Here is a 25,842-nt window from a genome sequence, read left to right as displayed (position 1 = left end):
CTCCAGAGATGCTGCCAGATCCGCTGAGTTATTCCTGTGCCTTTGGTATAAATCAGCATCTGAAATTCCTTCCCACACATCCCCTTTATTCCCTCGAAGATAGATGCAAAATGTTGGAGTAACTGAGCGGGACAGGCAGCATCTCTGGAGAGAATGGGATGGGTGACATTTCAGGACCCTTTCTGCAACACCTTCTACCCCCCCCACCCCTGTTTAAGTGCCTCGAAGGTGTTGCTATCTCATCTGTTTCCGCCACTTTGTGCACTGACCTAGGACAGCTGTGATACTCTTTGCTCATGAATATCTCCACACATTCCGCGCATGGAGTAAATAATTGAGACTTGTCACACTTCTATTATTAGATTAGAGATACATCTACAGCGCGGTGACAGGCCCTTCGGCCCATCGAGCCCACACCGACCAGCGATTTCCCACATCTTTTTGCGTATATTGCAGATGTGGGCACTGCCATGTTTTGTCGCCATTGTCCAAAGTCCGCACGCTTGATGTACTAGAGCAGTTCCCACTAACTGATGTCCCTTACCTCTCCTCGCCCGCCCATCTTTGTGTCCCGGGGCGCCTCCTGCAGCCGACAGCTCCTCCCTACCAACGTCTCCGGCTCTCTCCCGGCCCCACCGACCGATCAACCTTTGGGTGGGACCAGCCGACCATGTATAAAATCATGAGAAGAATAGACCGGATAGATGCACAGTCTCTTGCCCAGAGTGGGGGAATCTAGGACCAGGGGACATAGGTTTAAGGTGAAGGGGAAAAGATTTAATAGGAATCTGAGAGGTAACTTTTTCCACACAAAGGGTGGTGGGTGTATGGAACGAGGAGGTAGTTGAGGCAGGGACTATCCCAACATTTAAGAAACAGATAGACAGGTACTTGTATAGGACAGGTTTGGAGGGATATGGACCAAGCGCAGGCAGGTGGGGCTGATGTAGCTGGGACATGTTGGCGGGTGAGGGCAAGTTGGCCAAAGGGCTGTTTCCACACTGTATCACTCTATGACTATGACCGATGAGCCATCCATGATGGCCCATTATAATACCGATGAACACATGCGCTTCACATCCAGAGGCAACAGAGACCCGCTGTGTAGGAAGGAACTGCAGATGCTGTTTGACACCGAAGATAGACACAAAAAGCTGGAGTAACTCAGCGGGTCAGGGCAGCATCTCTGGAGAGAGGGAATGGGTGACGTTTCGGGTCGAGACCCTTCTTCAGAACAGCTGTAATGATTTCCGTAAATGACTGCGGACTGAGAGGGATTCACGACAACGTTTTGTGCTGCATTTCTGAAGCAGTAGTAGTATCACTTCTCACTGCAGACCCAATGCTTAAACTCATGCGGGGAAATCAGCTGGTGGCCATATCCTGTAAAACTTTTCAATCACACAGAAGCAACGCCGGGGTAGAGAGAAGCTGAGTAAACATCCAAGATGGCGCCAGCCTGCGGCCACACGACAGAAAATCTTCAAATATAGTAGTTCTGAGCTCACCTGAATCTTTTTTGTCCTCTTCTCCCGTTATGTACTATGTTTACATATTTTTAATCTCATTGTACATGTATAGTGACAATAAATGGTATATCTATATCTATATCTATATCTATCTATCTATCTATCTATCTATCTATCTATCTATCTATCTATCCATATCTATCTCTATCTATCTATCTATCTATCTATCTATCTACCTATCTATCTATCTATCTATCTATCTATCTATCTATCTATCTATCTATATCTATATATCTATCTATATCTATCTATCTTACATATTCCCATATTCTGTTGTGCCGCAACAAGTGTTGGGCCTGTACCACTTGGGCGTCATTTGTGCGTCATTTGCGCGTCATCATTTACGCATGATGACACACGGCGCATGCGTGGTGACGTGGCATCGTGCGTATTGCGCGTGCACGGTGCGTGGTGACGTAGGCAGGATTTCGGGATGTACAAAATCTTCGCGCGCCATCTGCCTGACGCACAAATTGACGCCCAAGTGGGACAGGCCCTTTAGAATTTCATTGTCCCATCCGGGACACATGACAATAAAACACCCTTGGCTCTTGTCACACTCGCTCATGTCCAACACAGCTGTCGCCTTCTCCCAAAACCTTCTCCGCCCGTTCTCGTTAATTCTGAATCCCAAATAAACACTTTATGTGCACGAATGTGCGTTGTTCCCTCTCAACATTCTACAACCTACTGAGCATTTCCTGCAGAGCTTTCTCAAATGTCCTGCTCCGTCTCAGAGGCAATGAGAATACCCTCTTGATTACATAAACGCCTCAAGATTCCCCGCTGCATTTTGTCCATCATGTTTAGTTTAGTTCTGGAGAACCTCAGTTGACCCGAGACGTCACCTATTCCTTCGCTCCATAGACGCTGCCTCACCCGCTGAGTTTCTCCAGCATTTTTGCCTACATTCGATTTTCTGCAGTTCCTTGTTAAATATTTAGTTTAGTTCTGATCACTTTAGTTTAGTTTAGTCAATTTCCATGGAACCCCATAGACTCCAGCTCTGAACGTGAGTTTCTGGAAGGAGATAACAATTAGCTGTGTCAAATTAACACCCTTGGCAATCACGATTCTCAGGCTTCTCACAGTTTAGTCATTGATGAAATAAAGTCAGCGTGTGTGTGTGTGTGTGTGTGTGTCAGGGATATTTTTAATTCTGTCATCAGGCAAATGCATCTCGGTTGGAAACAGATGTGTCGTTCATCTCCGTGACTTCCCCCTCTGCATCTGTAACTTGCGGCAGGTAAACTAAAATGGAGGAGTTTCAGAGATATAGCGCGGAAGCAGGCCCTTCATCCGACAGAGCCCACGCTTACCAGCGATCACCCCGTACACCAGCACTGTCACACACACACACACACACACACACACACACACACACACACACACACACACACACACACACACACACACACACACACACACACACACACACACACACACACACACACACACACATTTACAATTCACCAAATCCAATTAACCTGAAAGTCTTTGGAGTGTGGGACGAAACCTGAGCACCCGGAGAAAGCCCACGCGGTTCACGGGGAGAACGTGCAAACTCTACACAGACAGTACCCGAGGTCAGGATCAAGCCCAAGTTTCTGGAGCTGTAAGGCAGCAACACTACCATATAATAACCATATAACCATATAACAATTACAGCACGGAAACAGGCCATCTCGGCCCTACAAGTCCATGCCGAACAAATTTTTTTCCCCTTACTCCCACCTGCCTGCACTCATACCCATACAGGATCAAGCCCAAGTCACTCTGGAGCTACCACTCTAAGGCAGCAACCTCATATTACCCCTAAACTTCTGCACCGTTTCTGATGTCAAATCTAAAATGAGGAAAACTTCCACTGAAAACAGTAAAATGAAAACAGAAAACAAACATAGATTTGTTGATGGCTTGTTCAGTTAGTGGTATAGACCTGAACTAGTTGCTAGTCACTTTAATTCTCTGCCCCTCTCCCACTCTAACCAATCTGTCTCACTTCTCACACATGCCTATTTGCTCTCATCCCATTTTCATGCATTTTCCCACATCCCTCCATTCATTTCCTATCCGTTCACCTTCCCGAACATGTTCTAAATGCTGTGATTGTACTGGTCTCTACCACCTCTTGTGGCAACTTGTTCCATATAAGCACCACCATCTCTGTGGAAAACCTAGCCCTCGGATCTCCTTCAAACATTTCCCCTCTCATCATTTTCAATTCTGGCCTTATCCCCCCTTCGGGCGTGGCTGACCATGGGTGTATCCAGGGTGTTATCCCCTATATGGAGGACGCCTGTGCGTGACTTTGTTTAACGTGGGGAGACTGGTGCACAGACAGCCACCCCACGGTCCTTGACAGATCTGGGTCAGGATCCAGTGGCACGGAGTCCAAGACGACCGGAGACCCTTTTCTGCTGCAGCCTTCATCCGCCTTCCCAGCCGTTGTGACATGTTCCTCCACTAAGGTCAGCCATTGTCCTCCGCCTGTTCCACCGTTGAGGTCTTGGTTGGATTGCTCTTTGTCAGAGACCTCCCCCTCGACCTTACCGCCATGGATGGCCCTACCAGGAGCATCACTCCAGACGGCATCGCTCTCAGGATCTCGGTCCCACACAAGCATCTCCACCACGACAAGGTGACAACCCACGGAGATCTGGTCGGCAGCTGAATGGTGTAGGTTGGCTGGAAAACCAGAGAACTCTTCACAGAGCACAAAACCTGTCGCATAAGGCAGGCCAATTGCCGAGCAGCAGGAAATGTTAACGGCACAGCAGATTATGAGTGATGAAAGGGCAAATAAACAGGGGTTAGACTACCACAATGGTGAATTGACTAGATCAGCTTGCAGACTCCTGCACTATCAATCAGAGACACGTTTAAATCCCACGAGGACAGCTGGGTCATTTGTGTAATTAAATAATGATGGGTTGAGAAGACATTGTTGGTAATGGCGACCATTAAACTATCAGATTGCTATAAAACGCTAGCTGGTTCAATTATATCCACCAGGAAAGGAAATTGGCCCCTCTTCCCTTCAGAATTAACCCCCCTCTTTGAAAACTCCAGTAAACCATTTTTGTTCAGGAGCAAGTAGGGATGGATGACAAATCTTGGCCAAGGTGATAATAACATGAATTACAACAAATTTTAGTCAAGTCAAGTCAAGGGAGAAGAAATTATTTCATCCTTTCTCCTTTCCTCTAGCTGGTAGAACTGCTGTCTCACAGTGCCAGAGAACCGGGATCAATCCTGACCTCAGGTGCTGTCTGTGTGGAGTTTGCACATTGACTGTGTGGGTTTCCTCCGGGTGATCCAGTTTCCTCACATGCCCCAAAGACGTGCGGGTTTTAATGTTAATCGGCCATTGTGAAGTTCATCTTCGTGAGTCGGGAGTGGATAACAGAGAACTAGCCCGAACAGATGATCGATGGTCGGCATGGACTTGGTGGGCCGAAGGGCCTCTTTCCCTGCTGTATCTCCAAAACAAAATCTACTCACCCTTTGAAGAGCTTTTTAAATGACTTTCGAATCTTGCCAGATTGCAAAAGTATTTTCTCCAAGTTAAAAGCAATAAGTTGGAAGAAAGGACAATCATTAAAGTAATAGAACTTAGGATGAGTGATAGTTCCTGCCACTCAAGTGCTTTCCACAGGTGGGATTTTAGATTTGTTTATGAATGTAATACCATCACACATATCATGGAACAGCCATGGAGTAGTACAGTGTGGAAACAGGCCCTTCGGCCCACCTTGCCCACACGGGCCAACATATCCCATCTACACTAGTCCTACCTGCCTGCATTTGGCCCATATCCCTCTAAACCCGTCCTATCTCTGGTCTCCAAATCTGAGGAAGGACATTATTGCCATAGAGGGAGTGCAGAGACGGTTCACCAGACTGATTCCTGGGATGTCAGGACTGTCTTATGAAGAAAGACTGGATAGACTTGGTTTATACTCTCTAGAATTTAGAAGATTGAGAGGGGATCTTATAGAAACTTACAAAATTCTTAAGGGGTTGGACAGGCTAGATGCAGGAAGATTGTTCCCGATGTTAGGGAAGTCCAGGACAAGGGGTCACAGCTTAAGGATAAAGGGAAAATCCTTTAAAACCGAGATGAGAAGAACTTTTTTCACGCAGAGTGGTGAATCTCTGGAACTCTCTGCCACAGAGGGTAGTTGAGGCCAGTTCATTGGCTATATTTAAGAGGGAGTTAGATGTGGCCTTTGTGGCTAAGGAGATCAGAGGGTATGGAGAGAAGGCAGGTACGGGATACTGAGTTGGATGATCAGCCATGATCATATTGAATGGCGGTGCAGGCTCGAAGAGCCGAATGGCCTACTCCTGCACCTAATTTCTATGTTTCTATGTTTCTATCAATGTACCTGTGTAAATGTTTCTTAAACGTTGCGGCAGTCCCTGCCTCAACTTCCTCCTCCGGCAGCTCGTTCCATACTCCCCCCCCCTTCCCTTTGGACCTCCGGTTCCCGACTCCCCTACTCTGGGCAAAACACTGCGCGCTTACCCAATTTATTCCTCTCTTGAGCCTGAAAATGAGCAGATTCTGGCTAAATGCTCTGAGATCCCAGTAAATCAGACAGCACGGAGATATTGTTTTAACAAAGCTTCGACGTATTTCACACATTAAGCTCTTTATTTATAGTGTGCATTTATTGGGACTCCTGCCGCACACACGCCGGGCTGTGTGGCCTGTGCCTTTGTAATGGATTATCCCATCTACTGCTGTGTTTATATGGGGAGGGGAGGATTTTTAAAATCAACATCTTATCTGCTGCTAATTAATCTAAACTGTATCCTTTGCAACGCTGCCGAGAGAGTCCTACATATGTTATTGCAGAAAACATTCAGTATGCCAAGTATATCAGCTATCTTCAAACCAAAACAGAAAGAAGCAATTGTACTTTAAATGATTTGTACGATGCTGTGTTTGTGTTACTATGTTTGCTTTGTCAATAAGCAAGGAGGCAAACCAAGTGAGCACTATTTAATGTGCTCGGAATTCAATGTGAGTCAGAAGAAGGGTCTCGACCCAATACGTCCCCCTTTCCTTCTCTCCAGAGATGCTGCCTGTCCAGCTGAGTTACTCCAGCTTTTTGTGTCTATCGTCAGGGTCTGCAGTTCCCTCCGACACTATTTAATGTCACAGAGTGATACAGCGTGGAAACAGGCCATTCGGCCCAACCTGCTCACATCGGCCAACATGTCCCAGCTACACTAGTCCCACCTGCCCGCGTGTACATATCCCTCCAAACCCATCCTAACTAATTTAAAAGAGAGTTGGATAGAGCTCCAGGGGCTAGCGGAATCAAGGGATGTGGGGAGAAGGCAGGCACGTGTTACTGATTGTGGATGATCAGCCATGATCACAATTAATGGTTGTTGCGGCTCGAAGGGCAAATAGGCCTCCTCCTGCACCTATTTTCTATGTCTATGTTTCTAACCATGTACCTGTCTAATTGGCTGGGGTAGTCCCTGCCTCATCTACCTCCTCTAGCAGCTTGTTCCACACACTCACCACCCTTTGTATGAAACACTTACCCCTCAGATTCCTATTACATTTTTTCCCTTCACCTTAAACCTATGTCCTCTGGTCTTCGATTCACCTACTCTGGGCAAAGAGATTGTGCATCTACAGGATCTATTCCTCTCATGATTTTCTACACCTCAATAAGATCCCTCCTCATCCTCCTGCACTCCAAGGAATAGAGACCCAGCCTGCTCAACCTCTCCCTGTAGCTCAGGCCCTCTAACCCTAACAACATCCTTGTAAATCTTCTCTGTACCCTTTCCAGCTTGACAACATCTTTTTCTATAACACGGTGTCCAGAACTGAACACAATTCTATGATAATCCTTTGATCCACTTTTTTAAGTTCCCAATAGTTTAGTAACTTTTCTGATCATATTGATGAGTGAATTTATAATGTATTTTAATTTTTTTTTAAAGAAGAATACATGTAGCACGTAATAAAATGTGGTCATTTATACATTTAATTTGTGGAAAAGGTGTACAATAGTCCTTGATGGTTGGAATTGCAGCAGATGAGTTACATCATTACAGAGCTACAGCAAGGAGATCATTTTAATTATGTTGGAAGGAACTGCAGATGCTGGTTTACACTGAAGTTAGGCACATAATGCTGGAGTAACACAGCGGGACAGGCAGCATCTCTGGAGAAGTCTGAAGAAGGATCTCGACTCCTTATGTAAGAATAAGGTGTAAGCCATTTAGAAAGGAGACGAGGAAACATTTTTTCTCACAGAGAATGGCGAGTCTGTGGAATTCTCTGCCTCAGAGGGTGGTGGAGGCAGGTTCTCTGGATGCTTTCAAGAGGGAGCTAGATAGGGCTCTTAAAAATAGCGGAGTCAGGGGATATTGGGAGAAGGCAGGAACGGGGTACTGATTGGGGATGATCAACCATGATCACATTGAATGGCGGTGCTGACTCGAAGGGCCGAATGACCTACTCCTGCACCTATTGTCTATTGTCTATTGACCCAAAACGACACCCATTCCTTCTCTCCAGAGACGCTACCTGTTCCTGCTGAGTTACTCCAGCATTTTGTGTCTGTCTTAGTTAGTTTCAATTGTCATGATAAGTAGCATTAACAGTTACCTGTGGATAATAATGTTATCGGAGGTCGGGCCATGAATCAAATATTGATACTTACCATTTGTTGGTGTTCAGCTTTGCTTCAAGGAGGAAGTTATTTGTTGTCTCCCTTTCTCTTCTCCAATTTCCCTCATTCGGCTCTGAAGTCTTGCTCTGCTGCCAGCTTACTTTCGCTGACATCTACTGGGTGGGTGGCCTGCATTTATGACACGCATTGTGTGTTTTGGATTCGCTTTGAGGAAATATGTGCGATGACCCTCTTTAAAAAGCAATATTAAGAGTGTATGATATGACTCATAATCCGTTGCTAAACTGGAGGGTCTCTTCATATTTGGAGTTATTTATGAACTGTCTGCCTCTAAGTATGTTTGGCATGTCTCAGAGCCTGTGACAGGATTCTTATCAGCTTTTCCTGCAAAATATATTGGCAACTGACTGGATGGAATCGAGGCCGTCAAAATCTGGCAAAAGTAGACAAGTAGCATAACTGCTCTTGCACCCACATTGAATCTAGATTTCCAGGCAAAGAAGGATTTTATTAGTTGCAACGATCAGTGCGTGATCTCTTTGAATAATTAATAACGGAAAATATTGTTCAAAAGAGCAAATAGTTTTAAAGCAGTAAATGGCTCGGCTTAAGCGTCAATATTTTTGGCGGCGTGCTGCTTATAGTCTGGCAGAAATATATATTAATAGAAAAGATGGAGCTAACCAGGTGTTGAATGTTTTAACGGGGCTGCCCTCACCCACCACCGCACTTCATCACCACCAAACTCCCGTCTCATGATAAAGGGCATTCACAGCGGGCGGCAATATTGGCAAGAGACAGCATCGGGCAACGTGGATGAAATTCTCTACAGAGGAACATTAACAAAGTCGTCCCTGAAAAGAAGTTTATTAGGGCAACACGGTGGCGTAGCGATAGGGCTACTGCCTTACAGCGCCAGAGACACGGGTTCCATCCTGTCTACAGGTGCTGTCGGTACGTTCTCCCCGTGACCTGCGTGGGTTTTCTCCGAGATCTTCGATTTCCACCCTCACTCCAAAAGCCATACAGGTTTGTAGGTTAATTGGCTTGGTGTAAATGTAAAATTGTCCCTTGTGCCGGTAAGATGTGTGGGGATCGCTGGTCGGTTCGGACTCGATGGGCCGAAGGGCCCGTTTCCGTGCTATATCTCTAAACTAAACTAAATAAGTAGGACAATAAAGGCAGTTAAGTAACAAATGTTGTCCAACAATGCAGACAGATCAAACAGCTGGAAAGATCGGCAAAGCCAAGGAACTGTGCAGGAAAGATGAGCATCTACTGCGCTCGTTATATGAAAGTAAGGGTGAGACGATTTCTGTAGATTCAGTTCAATTTCTGAAAGGGCGGGAGTAGATATTTGTTTGCAGCAGAACTGAAGATTTTAAGTACCCACACACGTAAGCAAACACATGGAAACAAAAGGAACTGCAGATGTTGGAATCATTTCAGTGAGTTACTCCACACAGTGTTGGAGTAACTCAGCGGGTCAGTCAGCATCCTGCCTGACCCACCTCATTACTCTAGCACCTTGAGTTCTACACAAACACAACGCAGAATAGTGGCACAGGGAGCAACCTATCGGTAGAGTTACTGCCTTCCTGCGCCAGAGATCCGGTTTCGATCCTGACCATGGGTGCTGTCTGTACAAAGTTTGTACGTTCTCCCTGTGATTGCGTGGGCTTTCTCCAAGTGCTCTGGTTTCCTCCCACATTCTATAGACGTGCAGTTTTGTAGGTTTATTGGCGTCTGTAAATTCCTCGTGTGTAAAATAGAACTAGTTTACGGGTAATCAATGCTCGGTGCGGACTCGATGGGCCGAAGGGCCTGTTTTCACGCCTGTTTTATGTGCTCATGCAAATACATACGTATACACACACACACACACACACACACACACACACACACACACACACACACACACACACACACACACACACACACACACACACACACACACACACACACACACACACACACACACACACACACACACACACACACACACAAAACACACAACACACACACACACACACACACACACACACACATACACAACACACACACACAAACACACACACACACACACACACACACACACACACACACACACACACACACACACACACACACACACACACACACACACACACACACACACACGCACACACACAAACACACACACACACACACGCACACACACACACACATACACACGCGCACACACACACACAAACACACGCACACACACACACACACACACACACACACACACACACACACACACACACACACACACACATACACACACGCACACGCACACACACATTTTCACCTTTCTGCAGAAGTAGTGAGGACACACATTTTTAGTGCCTGACACAAACAACCACCAAATGCACTGATGGTTGGGGAGAAGAGAGGAGTCAATGTCTTTGTAGCCTCTCAACTTACAAATCTCATCAGCGCACAATGGTGAGTTTAATTCTTCCCAAGTAGTTATTCCTTAGTGTTGAAGGATGCTTGTGAACCTGGGTTACTGAGAGGAAATTGAAAAGCTTTAGCATTGACTGCGTACGTGCTTTTCGCTGGCCATGATCAAGTTTTTGTCACTGATGGGTCTTCTTAAGATCAGAAGTTGATCTGCTGCGTAAACATGATAACAATCACTGCCCTTCCGCCAACCTTTCAACCTTTCTCAACCCTGAAAAACTTTGGGGGAGTGGACTTGAGATACAATTTTAAGTATAAACATGCAAATAAAATATCTGCATTATCGGGAATATAAATTTGAGAAACCAAATCAAGTATAGTTTAGTTTAGAGATACAGAGCGGAAACAGGCCCTTCGGCCCACCGAGACCATGCACGCCAGCTATCCCCGCACACTTACACTACCCTACTCATGCAAGGGACAATATATATTTATACCAAGCCAATTAAATTACAAACCTGTACGTCTTTGGAATGGGGGAGGAAACGGAGATCTCGGAGAAAACCCACACAGGTCACGGGGAGAACGTACAAACTCCGTACAGACAAGCACCTGTAGTCAGGATCGAACTTGGTCTCTGGCGCTGTGAAGCAGCTACTCCACCACTGGGCCACCATGCATGTTATGCAAGTCGATGTACCACTTATGTAAAGATGTTTCAAAGAAGTATGCAGATTGTTCAAGATATTCATCAAACATGCCGCAGTGTTACACCGACTGTCTGAGGAATTATGAGCTTAACGTCTCGGAGAGTTAGGGGGTTAACAGGTGCATCTTTTTGCTTTCTGGGGCTACAGGCTTTTCAATATAAAGAAAATGGCCTTGCATCATCAAATCAGGAATGCATAACGTGTCTCCCATGATTGTCCAAGTTGCTAAATAAGGCCAGAAGTGATTCAAACGTGATTTTTTTGGTGCCAGGCTAATAAATGTAAGTATATTAATTATTAATTATAACACAAAGTGCGCCAAAGGAGGTTAAGAGAATAATCTCTTTAAAAGGAACAGCAATGGAGTAAAAAACCAAAACTGCTTTTGTAAACAGAGAGTCTTCAATCATTTGAGAACTTAAGGCAAACCGTTCTATCCATTTCAAGTATATTACGTTGTCAAACAGCAAAGGAGCATGATTTTCAATCGTCCTTTAGAGGGCTTGAAAGGTAGAATTTGATGTTGAAGCCTTTGGATTAAACCTCTAAATAAGCTCTGAACCACATAGACCTGGGGGTAGACACAAAATGTTGGAGTAACTCAGCGGGACAGGCAGCATCTCTGGAGAGAAGGAATGGGTGACGTTTCGGATCGAGACCGTGTGTGTGTGTGTGTGTGTGTGTGTGTGTGTGTGTGTGTGTGTGTGTGTGTGTGTGTGTGTGTGTGTGTGCGCGCGCGTGTGTATATTGTTTTACTTATTTAGTTTGTACGTTCTCCCCGTGACCGTGTGGGTTTTCTACAGGTGCTCCAGTTTCCTCCCATAAATAAATAAGTAAATATATATATACACACACATATATGTATGTATAAATAAATAAATACCACATAAACGCACACATATTAAATACACGGAGAGATATATATACAAACTAAATAAACACACAGACACACACACAAACCTGTTGTGTGTGTGTGTGTGTGTGTGTGTGTGTGTGTGTGTGTGTGGATGTGTGTGTGTGTGTGTGTGTGTGTGTGTGTGTGTGTGTGTGTGTGTTTATATATATATTTATTTACTTCTTTATTTATGGGAGGAAACTGGAACACCTGGAGATAACCCACATTTTCACGGGGAGAACGTACAAACTCCATACAGACAGCACCCGTAGTCAGGATCGAACCCGGGTCTCTAGCTCTGTAAGGCAGCAACTCTACCGTTGCACCTCCATGCCGCCACAAATATAAGGAACTGAGTTGACTGAAGATAGACGGCAGGAATTTACCTCAGAAGGCAATGGGACATTTGACTATGAGTTGGAGTCAGTGGGAAGCGAGTGGCAGCATCGTGCCCAGCAACCATGCCACCTAGAGGTAGCTCCTAAAAGAAAGAAAAACCCAGCAATAACCAAAGATTTAGTACAACCATTGAACCGTGAGAGTTCGGCATTCGCTTTGAATAAGACCACATAACCAGTGCTGGATTATCCAGTATTAAGCACTGTATAGGGCAGGTTTAGAATGATCTGGGCTAGACGTAGGCAGGTGGGACTAGAGTAGAAGGGTGAGGAGAGACCTCTGAAACTTACAGAATAGTGAAAGGCATGGATAGAGTGGATGTGGAGAGGATGTTTCCACTAGTGAGATTGGGACCAGAGGTCATAAGCTTAGAATACAAGGACACACCTTTAGAAAGAAGATGAGGAGGAATATATTTAGTCAGAATGTCGTGAATCAGTGGATTTCATTCCCACAGATGGATGTGGAGGCCAAGTCAATGGATATTTTTAAGGTGTATTTTGACAGATTCAGCAGCCATGATTGAATGGTGAAATAGACTTGATGGGTCGAATGGCCTAATTCTGCTCCTATAACCTATGAATATATGAGCTTAGATGGGGCATCTTGGTTAGTGCAGCCATGCTGTATGACTCTATGACATTTGACTCAAATGATAGTAAGCATGGAAGCACACACATTTACAAATCCTATAGATGTAAGCAGCAAAACACAAAGTGCTGGAGGAACGCAGCGGGTCAGGTGGCATCTGTGGTGGGAAATGGACAGGCAACGTTTCGGGTCAGGACCTTCCTCCAGACAGATTGTGAGCCGTACGTCTAGGGAAGCAGCATTTTGAACAGTAACATGTTTAGGGAGCATATAAATATGAAAAACAGCAGTATTGTGATTGCTTTTATTATGATTTGTAACCTTGGAAATGTTCTGCCTATGATTCTCTTGCTGAATGTCTCTTGCCTAGAATCGAGAACCAGAGGCCATAGGTTTCAGGTGAAGGGGAAAGATTTACTAGGAATCTAAGGAACCTTTTCACACAAAGGGTGTATGGAATGAGCTGCCAGAGGAGGTAATTGATTGCAACGTTTAAGGAACGATTAAACAGGTACATGGTAGAACATGTTTAGTGCGATATGGGCCAAATGCAGGCAGTTGGGGACTCGTGTAGATGGGACATGTTGGGCAGTGTGGGCAAGTTGGGCCAACAATCCCTTTTTGGTCAAAATGAAACACAACCTGGATATAAAATATTATCTAGAAGCACACTGTCATAGAGAAATGATATGGAATTGCAAACATTAAACACAAATATTTACAAATGTCTATCTTGCCCTGTATTCTAATCCTTTTCGACAGTCGCAGTAACCACTGATTTTATTTTCTTGAGCGATGTGGAGGATTATTTTCTTCACTGGCTGCTGGAATGTGAAATCAAGCCTTAATACCTACTGATTGATATTTCAAGGACATTTGGCAAAAGAAAAGTTACAAATCCCTCATTAGAAAAAAAATCGACACAAGTCTCTGCTCCTTAACCATTTGGCTTACTGCTGATATTGTTAATCATTGATTGCTGACCTGGCCTCCAATACTTAATGTGCATATTTTGATAGCTTTCAGCTTTGGAGTTGAAAAAAATAACAATGGGCGTTCCATGATAACTGTTTCTTTGCAATCCTCAGTACCTCAAAGTTTATTAAAGCATGCATTAATAGTTTAATATTAATAGTTTAACAGTTTAAGTGAAGGCTCCCTCAGTTATCAGGGTAATGTGTTGGAAAGTGGAGAAAGCTCAAAATTAATCTTTGTTCATGGGCAATAAACACAAAACATGAAGCTGGATTTGCACTGTACTCCGTTTGTGAAAATTCCTTGCCACCGAAGGCTGTGGGGGCCAAGTCAATGGACATTTTTAAGGCAGAGATAGATAGATTTTTTGATTAGTACAGGTGTCAGGAGTTATGGGGAGAGATTGGAAGGGAGAGATAGATCAGCCATGATTGAATGGCGGAGTAGACTTGATGGGCCGAATGGCCTAATTCTACTCCTATCCCTTATGGACTTATGAAGTCAGAGGAACAACATCTAGTTGCTACATTGCGATTAGCATTCAGAATGAATGACGCATTTCTACACCCATCCATTTTAGCAAGCAGAGTTATGGATTCTGTCATTCACAGTTCTGCTGTACATAAGACTTTGGCGATGGAGATATCTGTACATTTTCCCAGCTGTGGTAAAATGTCCTCCCTTTTTTTAAACTAGCTCTATCGTGGCTTTTGAAGATGTTATTTTTGTGGCAACGCACATGACTCTTAGTTCCTCTCTGGATCATGAAATGATATTAAAAAATGTAATGTAAATGGTAATAATTAAAATAGCGTTAATATTTAGCACTATGCAACTCTTAGTTCCCTCTCTGGATCATGAAAAATTAAGAAGTATTAAAAATAAATGTAAAGTGTACAGTGGTAATAATTTAAACAATAGCGTCAAAGTTTAGGAGTCACATACGAATGTCAGGACTGTCTTATGAAAAAGACCCATAGACTATCTCTCTAGTTTTAGGCTTATAGAAACTTACAAAATTCTTACGGGGTTGGACAGGCTAGATGCAGGAAGATTGTTCACGCTGTTAGGGAAGTCAAGGACAAGGGGTCACAGCTTAAAAAAAAACGAGATGAGAAGAATTTGGTGAATCTCCAACTCTCTGCAAAGGATAGTTGAGCAAAGCACACAAGTGGTAGATGTGGTTGTGGTGGCATTTAACACATACTAGTTGGATGATCAGCCATGTCATATTCAAGTTCATTCGGGCACATACACTGCACGATGTTTCTATGTTTCTATGAGATGTGCAGTGAAATGAAAAGTGGCAATGCTCGCGGACTTAGTGCAAAAAGACAAACAAACAAACAACCAAACAAACTACAAACAGAATGGAACAGAATCACATATTCTTTTACATATTAAATATTGTGGGGGAAGGAAAAAAGAAAAAAAAGGGAAAAAAACTGCAATTTAAAAAAAGCAGTCGAGTGGTACAGTAAAGTTAGTCCCTGGTGAGATAGGAGTTTACAGTCCTAATGGCCTCGGGGAAGAAACTCCTTCTTAACCTCTCCGTTCTCACAGCGTGGCATTTGGGGCATTTAAAAGACCCTTGGGGAGGAATATGGATATGTGTGGAACATGTAGGGCCAGGAAGCGAGCGGGCAAGCTCATCTCTGACCCCTCAGATGGAATCAACCTTCCTGTGTTTTGTTGGAGTTTGTTTTCATCAGGCAAGTGGAGCATATCCCATCAAATACCAAGCTTGTACATTTGAGATGGACTCCACTTATTTTCTTGGCCCTGATTGTAAGCAAAATCTGGGAATCAGGTGCAGGGTGAAAAAAAAATCGCATGGTCTATCTTAATTGTTCATGAACTATAACAAAAAATAGAATTGCAGGTTGTGTTGCTGATCACTCACTGCCCATCTTTCTGTTTTGCTCATTTGATATTTGATGACTTAACAGATAAACGGTTATTTGAGCCCCAGAATGTTTTTTGACCTTACTGGGCATGTAATGCTCGAGGAAAATGCCTCAGTTTGCGAATTACAGCAAGATAAATGCAGCCTAAGTTCATGACTTTTATTTTATACAGCAGCATTGCAAAATTGCATTAATGGGAAGGAAATTTCCCACTCATCTGTAACTAAAATTTTATCTTTAACTATTCTGAATTAAGTGAGATCAAAGCATGTTTAGTTATAACGTTCATAATAATTTCTGTGTGTATCTGTAATATATTAAAGAATTAATGTCAATAAAATACAACAGCAGTGACATAGAAATATTGATCTACTGTCCTTGTAGAAAGTTACTACTGTATCAAACCTGCATGGCATTTGATTCCAAAGGTCATTTAACACCACCTTTGGATAGGAAAAATAACTAATTTGTGGAGAATGCATTGGTACTTGTATTTGTATATAACAGTTTGATTAATTTTGAAGCAATTTTAATTCATTTATTTTACTGTGTGGGAAGGAACTGCAGATGCTGGTTTATACCGAAGATAGACACAAAATGCTGGAGTAAAACTCAGTGGCTCAGGCAGTATACCTGGAGAAAAGGAATAGGTGACATTTCCAGTCGGAACCCTTCTTCCGACAGGTTTTAATTATGCCTTGAAATTATACTTCCTTTACACGGAGCCAATTAATTTAAAATGAAGTTAGACACAAAATGCTGGAGTATCTCAGCGGGACAGGCAGCTTCGCTGGAGAGAAGGAATGGGTGACGTTTCGGGTCGAGACCCTTCTTCAGGCTGAGAGTCAGGGGAGAGGGAGATACAGAGATAAAGAATGGGAAGGTGTGAAAATGAGACATCAAAGGGGACAAAGTTCAAGGAAAATGTAGAATAGATCATTGCTAGCTGGGGAAGGGGACAACGAGGCTGACAAAGATAAAGATTTAATCAAGGGGCCAGTCGGACTGGTCGGAGAACTGGGATGGGAGAGGGGTGGAGAGAGAGGGAAAGCAAGGGTTACTTGAACTTAGGGAAGCCAATATTCATACCACTGTATTTTAAGCTGCCCAAGCGAAATATGAGGTGCTGTTCCTCCAATTTGCATCGGGCTTCACTCTGAGGTATTCATGGAAAGAGTATTTCAACAATTTATATTTTTGAGGAATTTCAAATTTGTACCAACTAACATCAATTGAGTTGGGAACGTCTGATATTGAAATGGCTGTTGGCTTTGTATGGTATAGAGAGATTATCAAAGAATACCCTATCACCACCTAGTGGAGATTTATAAATTGTAACATTAAGAGTGATCCTAAAAGGCCTTTGTTATAAATCAATCTTGAACTAATATTGATGCAATTCAAACTACACATGATTGTCACATCAGGATTAATTGATAATATCTTCATTGACCTAATGCATAAATATTCCGAGTCCTCATTATTCACTAATGATGTTGGCTTGTCCATGACTTCATTAGGATTTTGTGGTGTGATGAACGTGGTGATGTTATTTGTGTGCTACTTATGGGAAGACTTACTGTGTAATATCTCACGAGGACCACAGCTATGACAGAACATATATCATTTGCTGTGTTGCTCGGGACATCTGTGGTTTTTAGCTATCTAGGGTATATCGTCATTCCAGCCAGATAACCACCAGGCTTATAATGAGCAACAGGAAGAGTAACGGTCGCTCACTATTGTGGTGTAAAAAGAAGCAAGGAGCTGGCCGTTTTAATTTAGTGGTCGGCTGTGAACATTATGTTTAAAAATTAAGCCCATTTCACAGAAGTCATTTTAAAATTTCAATAGGTCATAAGGAGGAGCTGAATTAGGCCATTCGGTCAATCAAGCCTTCTCCGCCATTCGATCTCTCCCTCCCAAAACCCCTGTCCCACGGTACGAGTTCATTCCAAGAGCTCCCCAGAGTTAAAAAAAAATCAAACTCGTGGTTAGCACGGAGAATGAACGTAGCGGGTACGTCGGAGCTTGGGGACGTCTCTTAGCGCTAACGGCAGGTACTCGGGAAGACCCGCTAATGGGAGGTAATCCACGGGAAGACTCGTGAAGATTTTTCAACATAACAAAAAATGTCCACGAGAGCCCCGAGTACCGACGTGTGGCCATTACCGTAAATCTTCGAGTTCGAATCAGGGCAAACTCGGGAGAACTCTTGGAATGAACTCGTACCATGGGACAGGGCTTTAACTCCATTCTCCTGCCTTCTCCTCATAAGTCAAGTCAACTTTATTTGTCACATACACATACAAGATGTACAGTGAAATGAAAGTGGCGATGCCTGTGGGATTGTGCAAAACAACAGAACAACAGTATAGTTACAGAACAGAACCAGTATTTACATTTGTTTTAAAGCACAACAGTCCCTAGTGAGAAGAGTTTACAGTCCTGACTGCCTGTGGGAAGAAACTCCGTCTCATCCTCTCTGTTTTCGCAGCATGACAGCGGAGGCGCTTGCCTGACCGTAGCAACTTGAACAGTCCGTTGCTGGGGTAGTCGGGGTCCTTCAATAGGACCCCTGACACCCATACTAATCTGCCTTAAAAATATCCATTGGCTTGGCCTCCACAGCCTCCTGTGGCAAAACATTCCACCGATTCGCCACTCTCTGATGTAAAAACATATAAACATTATATAAACAACATAATTTCCAATTGAACAGAATCTTGGATGGTTGTGTTTTTGCATCTGACTTATAAAGGAGGGCAAATCTTTCAACTTGGATGCCTGCAAATCTTTCCAAGCAGAAAACAAATATATCCTCAAGGATATATTTCGTACTATGTTGCTATGAATTAATTCCACATGGGAATAAAATTAGAACTCGGGACTGCAGAAATTGTGAACCAAAATAGAATATTGCAGGGAAGTGCGAATGAGGTAAAAAGGTTTTAATATTTTGAAGTGAGAACACAAAGTGACTTAACAGTCTAAAGGAATTGCTGCGGTGAGCTTGGGTGGGGGTGGTGGTGAAATGCCATTTTCCAAGCAAAGATCTTGACTGCTGCTCGGACAGACTTTTATAAACATTGATAATCATTTAAATTGAAGGCTTTCTGACTATCATCTCTTAAAAATGTACCTCTCCTTTTGACTTTATGAAATTCTGATATTATGAGCATTCATGAAAGTCCTAAAAAGGCTACCTTTTAGAAATTCAGAATTAATCCATAGATTCCTAAAGGTTTTCTTAGTCAAATTGATCATTGGCGCACCTAATGTTGGAAAGCAAACCTTATAATAATAATAATAATAAAACTTTATTGTGGACTCGAGGTCCAGACAAGGGGCAACATTACATTAAAAATGCATTGCATATCAAATATCATAAATATATATAAAATCATGGTATCTCACAAAAAAACATCATAATTTATATTTAACAAAAACCCACAATACTTAAGTTAAAAATCCAGATTAAAAGAATGATCAATGTCCTACAACGAGACAACGATGCCAGTGTCTCCACAACTGGGATTTGTAGCGTGTAGTGCTAACCCTTATGTTTGTCAAGGCCACAATAAGCACATTTTTAGAGTCATTTATCCTGCAAATGAATTTATACATGTGGTGTCTGAGGATAGCTTCTAAAGTACTGACTCCTGCAGCTACAAACATTACTGGCACTTCACCATCTAGGTTGCCTTAGCAGTGTTCTCATGGCATCGTTATATGCCACCTTTAGTCTCTGCAAACTTGTCTTTAAATAGTTCGACCACAGGTGCGCAGTGTAGAGTGGTGTGCAGTATGCTCTAAATAGCGACATCTTCACCACATCTGCACACGCACCAAATTTACGCAAGAGGATATTTGCCTGTACATACAGCATGCGTCGTTGCCTATAAATACCCTCATCATCTTTTGGATAATTTTATATTGTTTTTTGTTAGTTCAGGAAGTAAAACCAACAGGGGAAGAGGGAGGAAAAGTGGAAGATCTGTAACGATTATAATCTTATATATTTATATTTTTATGGACAGGGTCTGTGTTGTATGAGATGCAGAGTAATGATTATGCCCTGTAAAGGAAAGTAGCTCAAGGCGGGAACTGCAGATGCTGGTTTACACCGAAGATAGACACAAAGTGCTGGAGTAACTCAGCGGGTCAGGAAGCATCTCCGGAGAGAAGGAATGGGTGACGTTTTGGGTCGGAAGAAGAGTCTCGACTGGAAGCGTCACCCGTTCCTTCTCTCCAGAGATGCTACCTGTCCTGCTGAGTTATTCCAGCATTTTGTGTCTATCTTACATATATATATATATATACATACACAATATATACATACACACACATGGGAGGAGGAGAGCTTATTCAAAGTCGACATACCTTGAGGAGATTTTGCAGTGGAGCAGACAAAATGTGTAGGAAGGAACTGCAGATGCTGGTTTAAAACGACGAGAGACACAAAAAGCTGGAGTAAATCAGAGTGGACAGGCAGCATCTCTGGAGAGAAGGAATGGGTGGTGTTTCGGGTCGAGACCCATCTTCAGACCAGCTTGGGATAAGGGAAACGGTCAGACCAACTTTGGGTTGCACTCACAAATCAATAAGATTGGGTGTTTAAAATGAACATGAAGCATTAACTTGTATCGACTCGAACGTAATAGGCAATTAAAGTCTGCTTTATTTGATCTTAACACACTGAATATACAATTGGCCTGTTAATAAAATTCTCTATGTTTATAGAGGATTGACAAAGCACTGAATATAAGCTACATCGATAGGAGAGCAATGAGTTTTCAGTTTTATTGTTACCACTATCAACTCCCTTTAGTTGCTCGAGATTGATTTCAATCTTATTGTAGACTTGAATAGGATTTCACCTACATGACACTTTATGATGCTATAATAAGAACAGAGGGCATTTTAATACTTGCTATCTGTTTTATATGAAGCGTGTTCAACTCCCTGTGGAGAATTGTATCCATTACTCGTAAGGTCCATTAACTGGACTAAGGTTTAACTAAGTACATCGGCAGATACAACAGCAATGACTCTCTTTTATAGTAACTTGTCAAGCAATTGATACATTTCCAGTTCCACAAATCAGTGGTATATGGAATAGTTAAACACTAAATGTGCTGGAATGGGCTCAATATTTGCAGCTTAGATCCATCTCTTCAAGGTATTGTGGTCTAAAAAGCCCGTTGTTGGTGAAAGAACAATGAGGGCTATAATGGTGACACGGTGGCATGGCTGTAGAGTTGCTGCCTTACAGCACTTACAGCGCCAGAGACCCGGGTTCGATGTCTGTACGCAGTTTGTACGTTCTCCCCGTGACCGCGTGGGTTTTTTCCGAGATCTTCGATTTCCTCCCACGCTCCAAAGGCGTACAGGTTTGTAGGTTAATTGGTTTGGTATGAATGTAACAATGACCCTAGTGGGTGTGTGGGATAGTGTTAATGTGCAGGGATCGGTGGTCGGTGCGGATTCAGTGAGCCGGAGGACCTGTCTCTGCGCCGTATCTCTAAACTAAATTAAACTAAACTAGTAAATGGGGATATGGATTGTGTTAATGTGGTGACAGGGACCTACAGACAAAGCCTAAACGTGGAGACATGGAATGTAGCAGTGACCACATCTAAGTTTCAGGAACTTCATTGATGATGTTACAATGCAAACAGAAAATGTTATCTACTTGTCAACTAAGTTAGATTCTGTAATCCTTTTATTCTGTAATCCTGACCTAGTTTGTTACCTAATTAAGCCTTTCTGCAACTGAGACCTAGTTTTACTGTTAATCAGGTTATGTGTAATCTTGTCACCTGAGAATATAAAACCTGTACTAAAGTCATGCTCGGCAAATCAGCTTCAACTGGTCTCCTGGTGCGCACCAGTTTTAATAACTTGCCCGTTACCTGAAACATCAATTCTGCCTGGTTTATCCATTTGCTTCTACAAAACCAGTCATAATCTTTATAAATGCCATTGAAACATATTATTTAACTTCATAAGTTCATAGGTTCACTGAGCAGAATTAGGCCATTCGGCCCATTAAGTCTACTCTGCCATTTACCTGCCATTAAGTCTACTCTGTGCTTCCCTCTCAAGCCCATTCTTCTTCCTTCGACCCATTATCCCCACGTTCGTTATGTATAAGGAAGGGTCTGTACCACTTTGAGCCATCCTATGCTGAAAGCTAGCCGCAGCTTTGGAGCTATGTTTGCAGATGACAACAAACTTGGTGGTGTGGTAGACAGCGCGGAAAGTTGTCTAAAGTTACAACAGGATCCAGATAAACTGTGAAAATGGGCAAAGGAATGGCAGATGGAATCTCACCACCTTCAAGTGCAAAGTGATGCATTTTGGAAAGTTAAACCAGGACAGGACGTCCACAATGCCCTGACGAGTGTTGGAGAACAGCATTCTAAGGGTACAAGGTCATAGTTGAGGGCACAGGTAGACAAGGTGGTGAAGAAGGCACATAGCACGCTTGCCTCCATTGAACGGGCATCAAGTAGAAGAATTGGGGCATCAAGTTACAGCTGGACAAACATTGTTCAAAGTGTTGTTGGATTGGTGTCTACAGGTCAGGTTAAGCTCGAAAAGGTGCGGAAAAATTTCCAGTCAAGGCTGGAGGGCTTATATTACAAGGAAAGTTGGATTGGCAGGGAGTTTTTCCCCCTGGAGTAAACGAGGCTGAGTGGTGACCTTATAGTGGTTTATACACCTTGAGAGGCATGGAAAAGGTGGCTTGGTCACACCCTCTTTCCCAGGATTGGGGAGTTTAAGATCAGAGAACATATGTTCGGGGCAAGTGGGGAAAGATTTAAAGGGGAACTGAGGGACTGTTTTTTTCACGCAGAGAATCATGCATTTCGGGAATGAGCTGCCAGAGGAAGTGGTAGAGGCAGGTATGATTATAATATATGGATAAGGTCATAGATAGAAAAGGTTGTGAGCTGAATGCAGCCAAATGTGACTGACTCACAAAGGCACCTCAGACAGCATGGCCTAGTTGCGCAGAAAGGCCTGTTTCTGTACTGTAGAGTTGCTGCCTTACAGCGCCAGAGACCCGGGTTCGATCCTGACTATGGGTGCTGTCTATACGGAGTTTGTACGTTCTCCCCGTGACCTGCCTGGGTTACCTCCAGGAGCTCCGGTTTCCTCCCACACTCCAAAGACGTACAGGTTTGTAGGTTAATTGGCTTGGTAAAATTATAAATTTTCCCTGTTGTGTGTAGGATACTATTAATGTACGGGGATCGCTGGTCGGCGTGGATTCAGTGGGCTGTGCTGTATCTCTAAACTAAACTAAACTAGACTCAATAGCAACAGTTTTATTGCAGTGCTTAAAACATAATGAAAAGGTTCCATGGCTCTGGGAATCTGGAGGGAAGCCAATCTTACCATTTTTATTGTAATAAGCAGGTTACTAATGGAGGTATTAATGCAGACTATTGTTTTTTGGTATGTTTCAACAGCCAGTTTGACAGTGATATTTTGGAGAACCAAGGACAAATCACGAGTATAGGATAACAATGTAATTAGCCTGGGCCATGATGACAGTGTAATATTGCAAACGGCCTTATTGCTCCAAGTGGAATGGTTCACCCTTGTTTGACGGTTACTTAACGGACCCTGCAGTAATAGGGGAAGACCAAAGGAGGACCCGGGGTGGGGTGAGCGCTGTGGGGGGATGGGTGGAAAACAAAAGGGGGAGCCAGCGTGCTTTGTACGTTTGTGAGAGCTATAGGTGGCTGCTATTTGTACACATTGGGTATGCAAGCCAAGAATCTCACTGTGCCTACGCACGTGTGGGAATAAAGTACTCCTATACCTAATGTTCATTTGTATGGACTTAAGATCAAGTCTGCTGTGTTACTCTCCACAATTAGTCTCTGAGTGCTTGCAATCAAATGTATTTGTTCCCTGGTGTTTAAAGCAAAGATCCTATAGACATAGAAACATATAAAATAGGTGCAGAAGTAGGAGTAGAGGCCATTCGGCCATTCGAGCCTGCACCGCCATATTTGATCATGGCTGATCATCCAACTCAGTATCCCGTACCTGCCTTCTCTCCATACCCCCTGATCCCCTTAGCCACAAGGGCCACATCTAACTCCCTCTTAAATATAGCCAACGAACTGGCCTCAACTACCTTTCTGTGGCAGAGAATTCAAGAGATTCACCACTCTCTGTGTGAAAAATGTTTTCCTCATGAAAAAACACAAGAAGATACGTGAAACATGAAATTTAAATGATAAGTGGAAAGTCCAGGTTTGGGGACGTGCAAATATTGGGGAGGGGGGAGGGGGTGGAGGAAGAGGAGTCAGTCTACCCCACGACAGAAGGGGGAGGAGTTGTACAGTTTGAGAGCCACAGGGAAAAAGGATCTCCTGTGGCGTTCTGTACTGCCTCTTGGTGGAACCAGTCTGTTGGTGAAGGTGCATGCCTATAACTTATGAACTTATGAAAAACAAATGATTAGTTCTACAAACCGGTCTGAAGAAGGGTCTCGACCAGAAACGCCGCCCGTTCCTTCTCTCCAGAGATGCTGCCTGTCCCGCTGAGTTACTCCAGTATTTGTTATCGACCTATGAATCCCAGTTTAATCACTAAAGGAAATCTACCATACTTGCTCAGTTTGGCCGATGTGTGCCTTCAGACAATATGTGCGGTTGATTCTTAAATACTCTCTACTCTCCGAAATTACTCAGAAAGCCAGTCAATTGGGGCACAGTGGTGCAGCAGTAGCACTGCTATCTCTCTATGTCAGAAACCCAGGTTCGATCCTGTCTATGGGTGCTGTCGGTGCGGAGTTTGCATGTTCTACCTGTGACCACGTGGGTTTTCTCGGGGTGCTCCGCTTTCCTCCCACATTCCAAAGATGTGTATGTCTGTAGTTTAAGTGGCTTATGTGTAGGACATAGTACTGGTGAATGGGTGATCGATAGTTGGCGCGGACTCGGTGGGCCTTAGGGCCTGTTTTCATGCTGTATCTCTAAACTAAACTAAACTAATTCAAGTTTAGTTTGGCCAGAAGCAAAAATTGAATAAATAAAATAGAAGATGAATGTGGATACTGGTGATGTTTTCTCAAATAAAGCTTATGAAGTCTCTGCACCCATATTCTGAGAATCATCTACCACTTTAAAAGGAAACATGATAAAATAAAAACACAATATAATCATTGCAGATGGTGTACATTTTGAGCAGGCAAGTATTCATTACCACTGATAGTACAGCTTGAGCTCTTCAGTAGTTTAGTTTAGTTTAGTTTAGAGATACAGCCTGGAAACAGGTCCTTCATCCCACTGGGTCCGCGCCGACCAGCGATCCCTGCACACTAAAGGGCCTGTCCCACTGTACGAGGTAAGTCGAGAGCTCTCCCGAGTTTAAAAACTCGTGGTAAGCACGGAGAATGTACGTAGCGGGTACGTTGGAGCTCGCTGCGTCTCTTAGCGGCTCGTAACGCTAACGGCAGGTACTCGGGGAAACGCGGTAAGCTCGTGAAGACTCGTGAAGACTTTTCAACATGTTGAAAAATGTCCACGAGAGCCCCGAGTACCTACGAGCGGCTATTACCGAGCTCGAGTTCTCCGAGTTTGAATCAGGGGAAACTCGGGAGAACTCTTGAATTAGCTCGTACAGTGGGACAACCCCTTTACACTATCCTACACACACTGGGGACAATTTACAATTTACAGGTTACCCCAAGCCAATTGACCTACAAACCTGTAC

This window comes from Leucoraja erinacea, chromosome 31 (assembly GCF_028641065.1).
Source record: "Leucoraja erinacea ecotype New England chromosome 31, Leri_hhj_1, whole genome shotgun sequence".
NCBI lineage: Eukaryota > Metazoa > Chordata > Chondrichthyes > Rajiformes > Rajidae > Leucoraja > Leucoraja erinaceus.
This window is presented reverse-complemented; position numbering follows the sequence as displayed.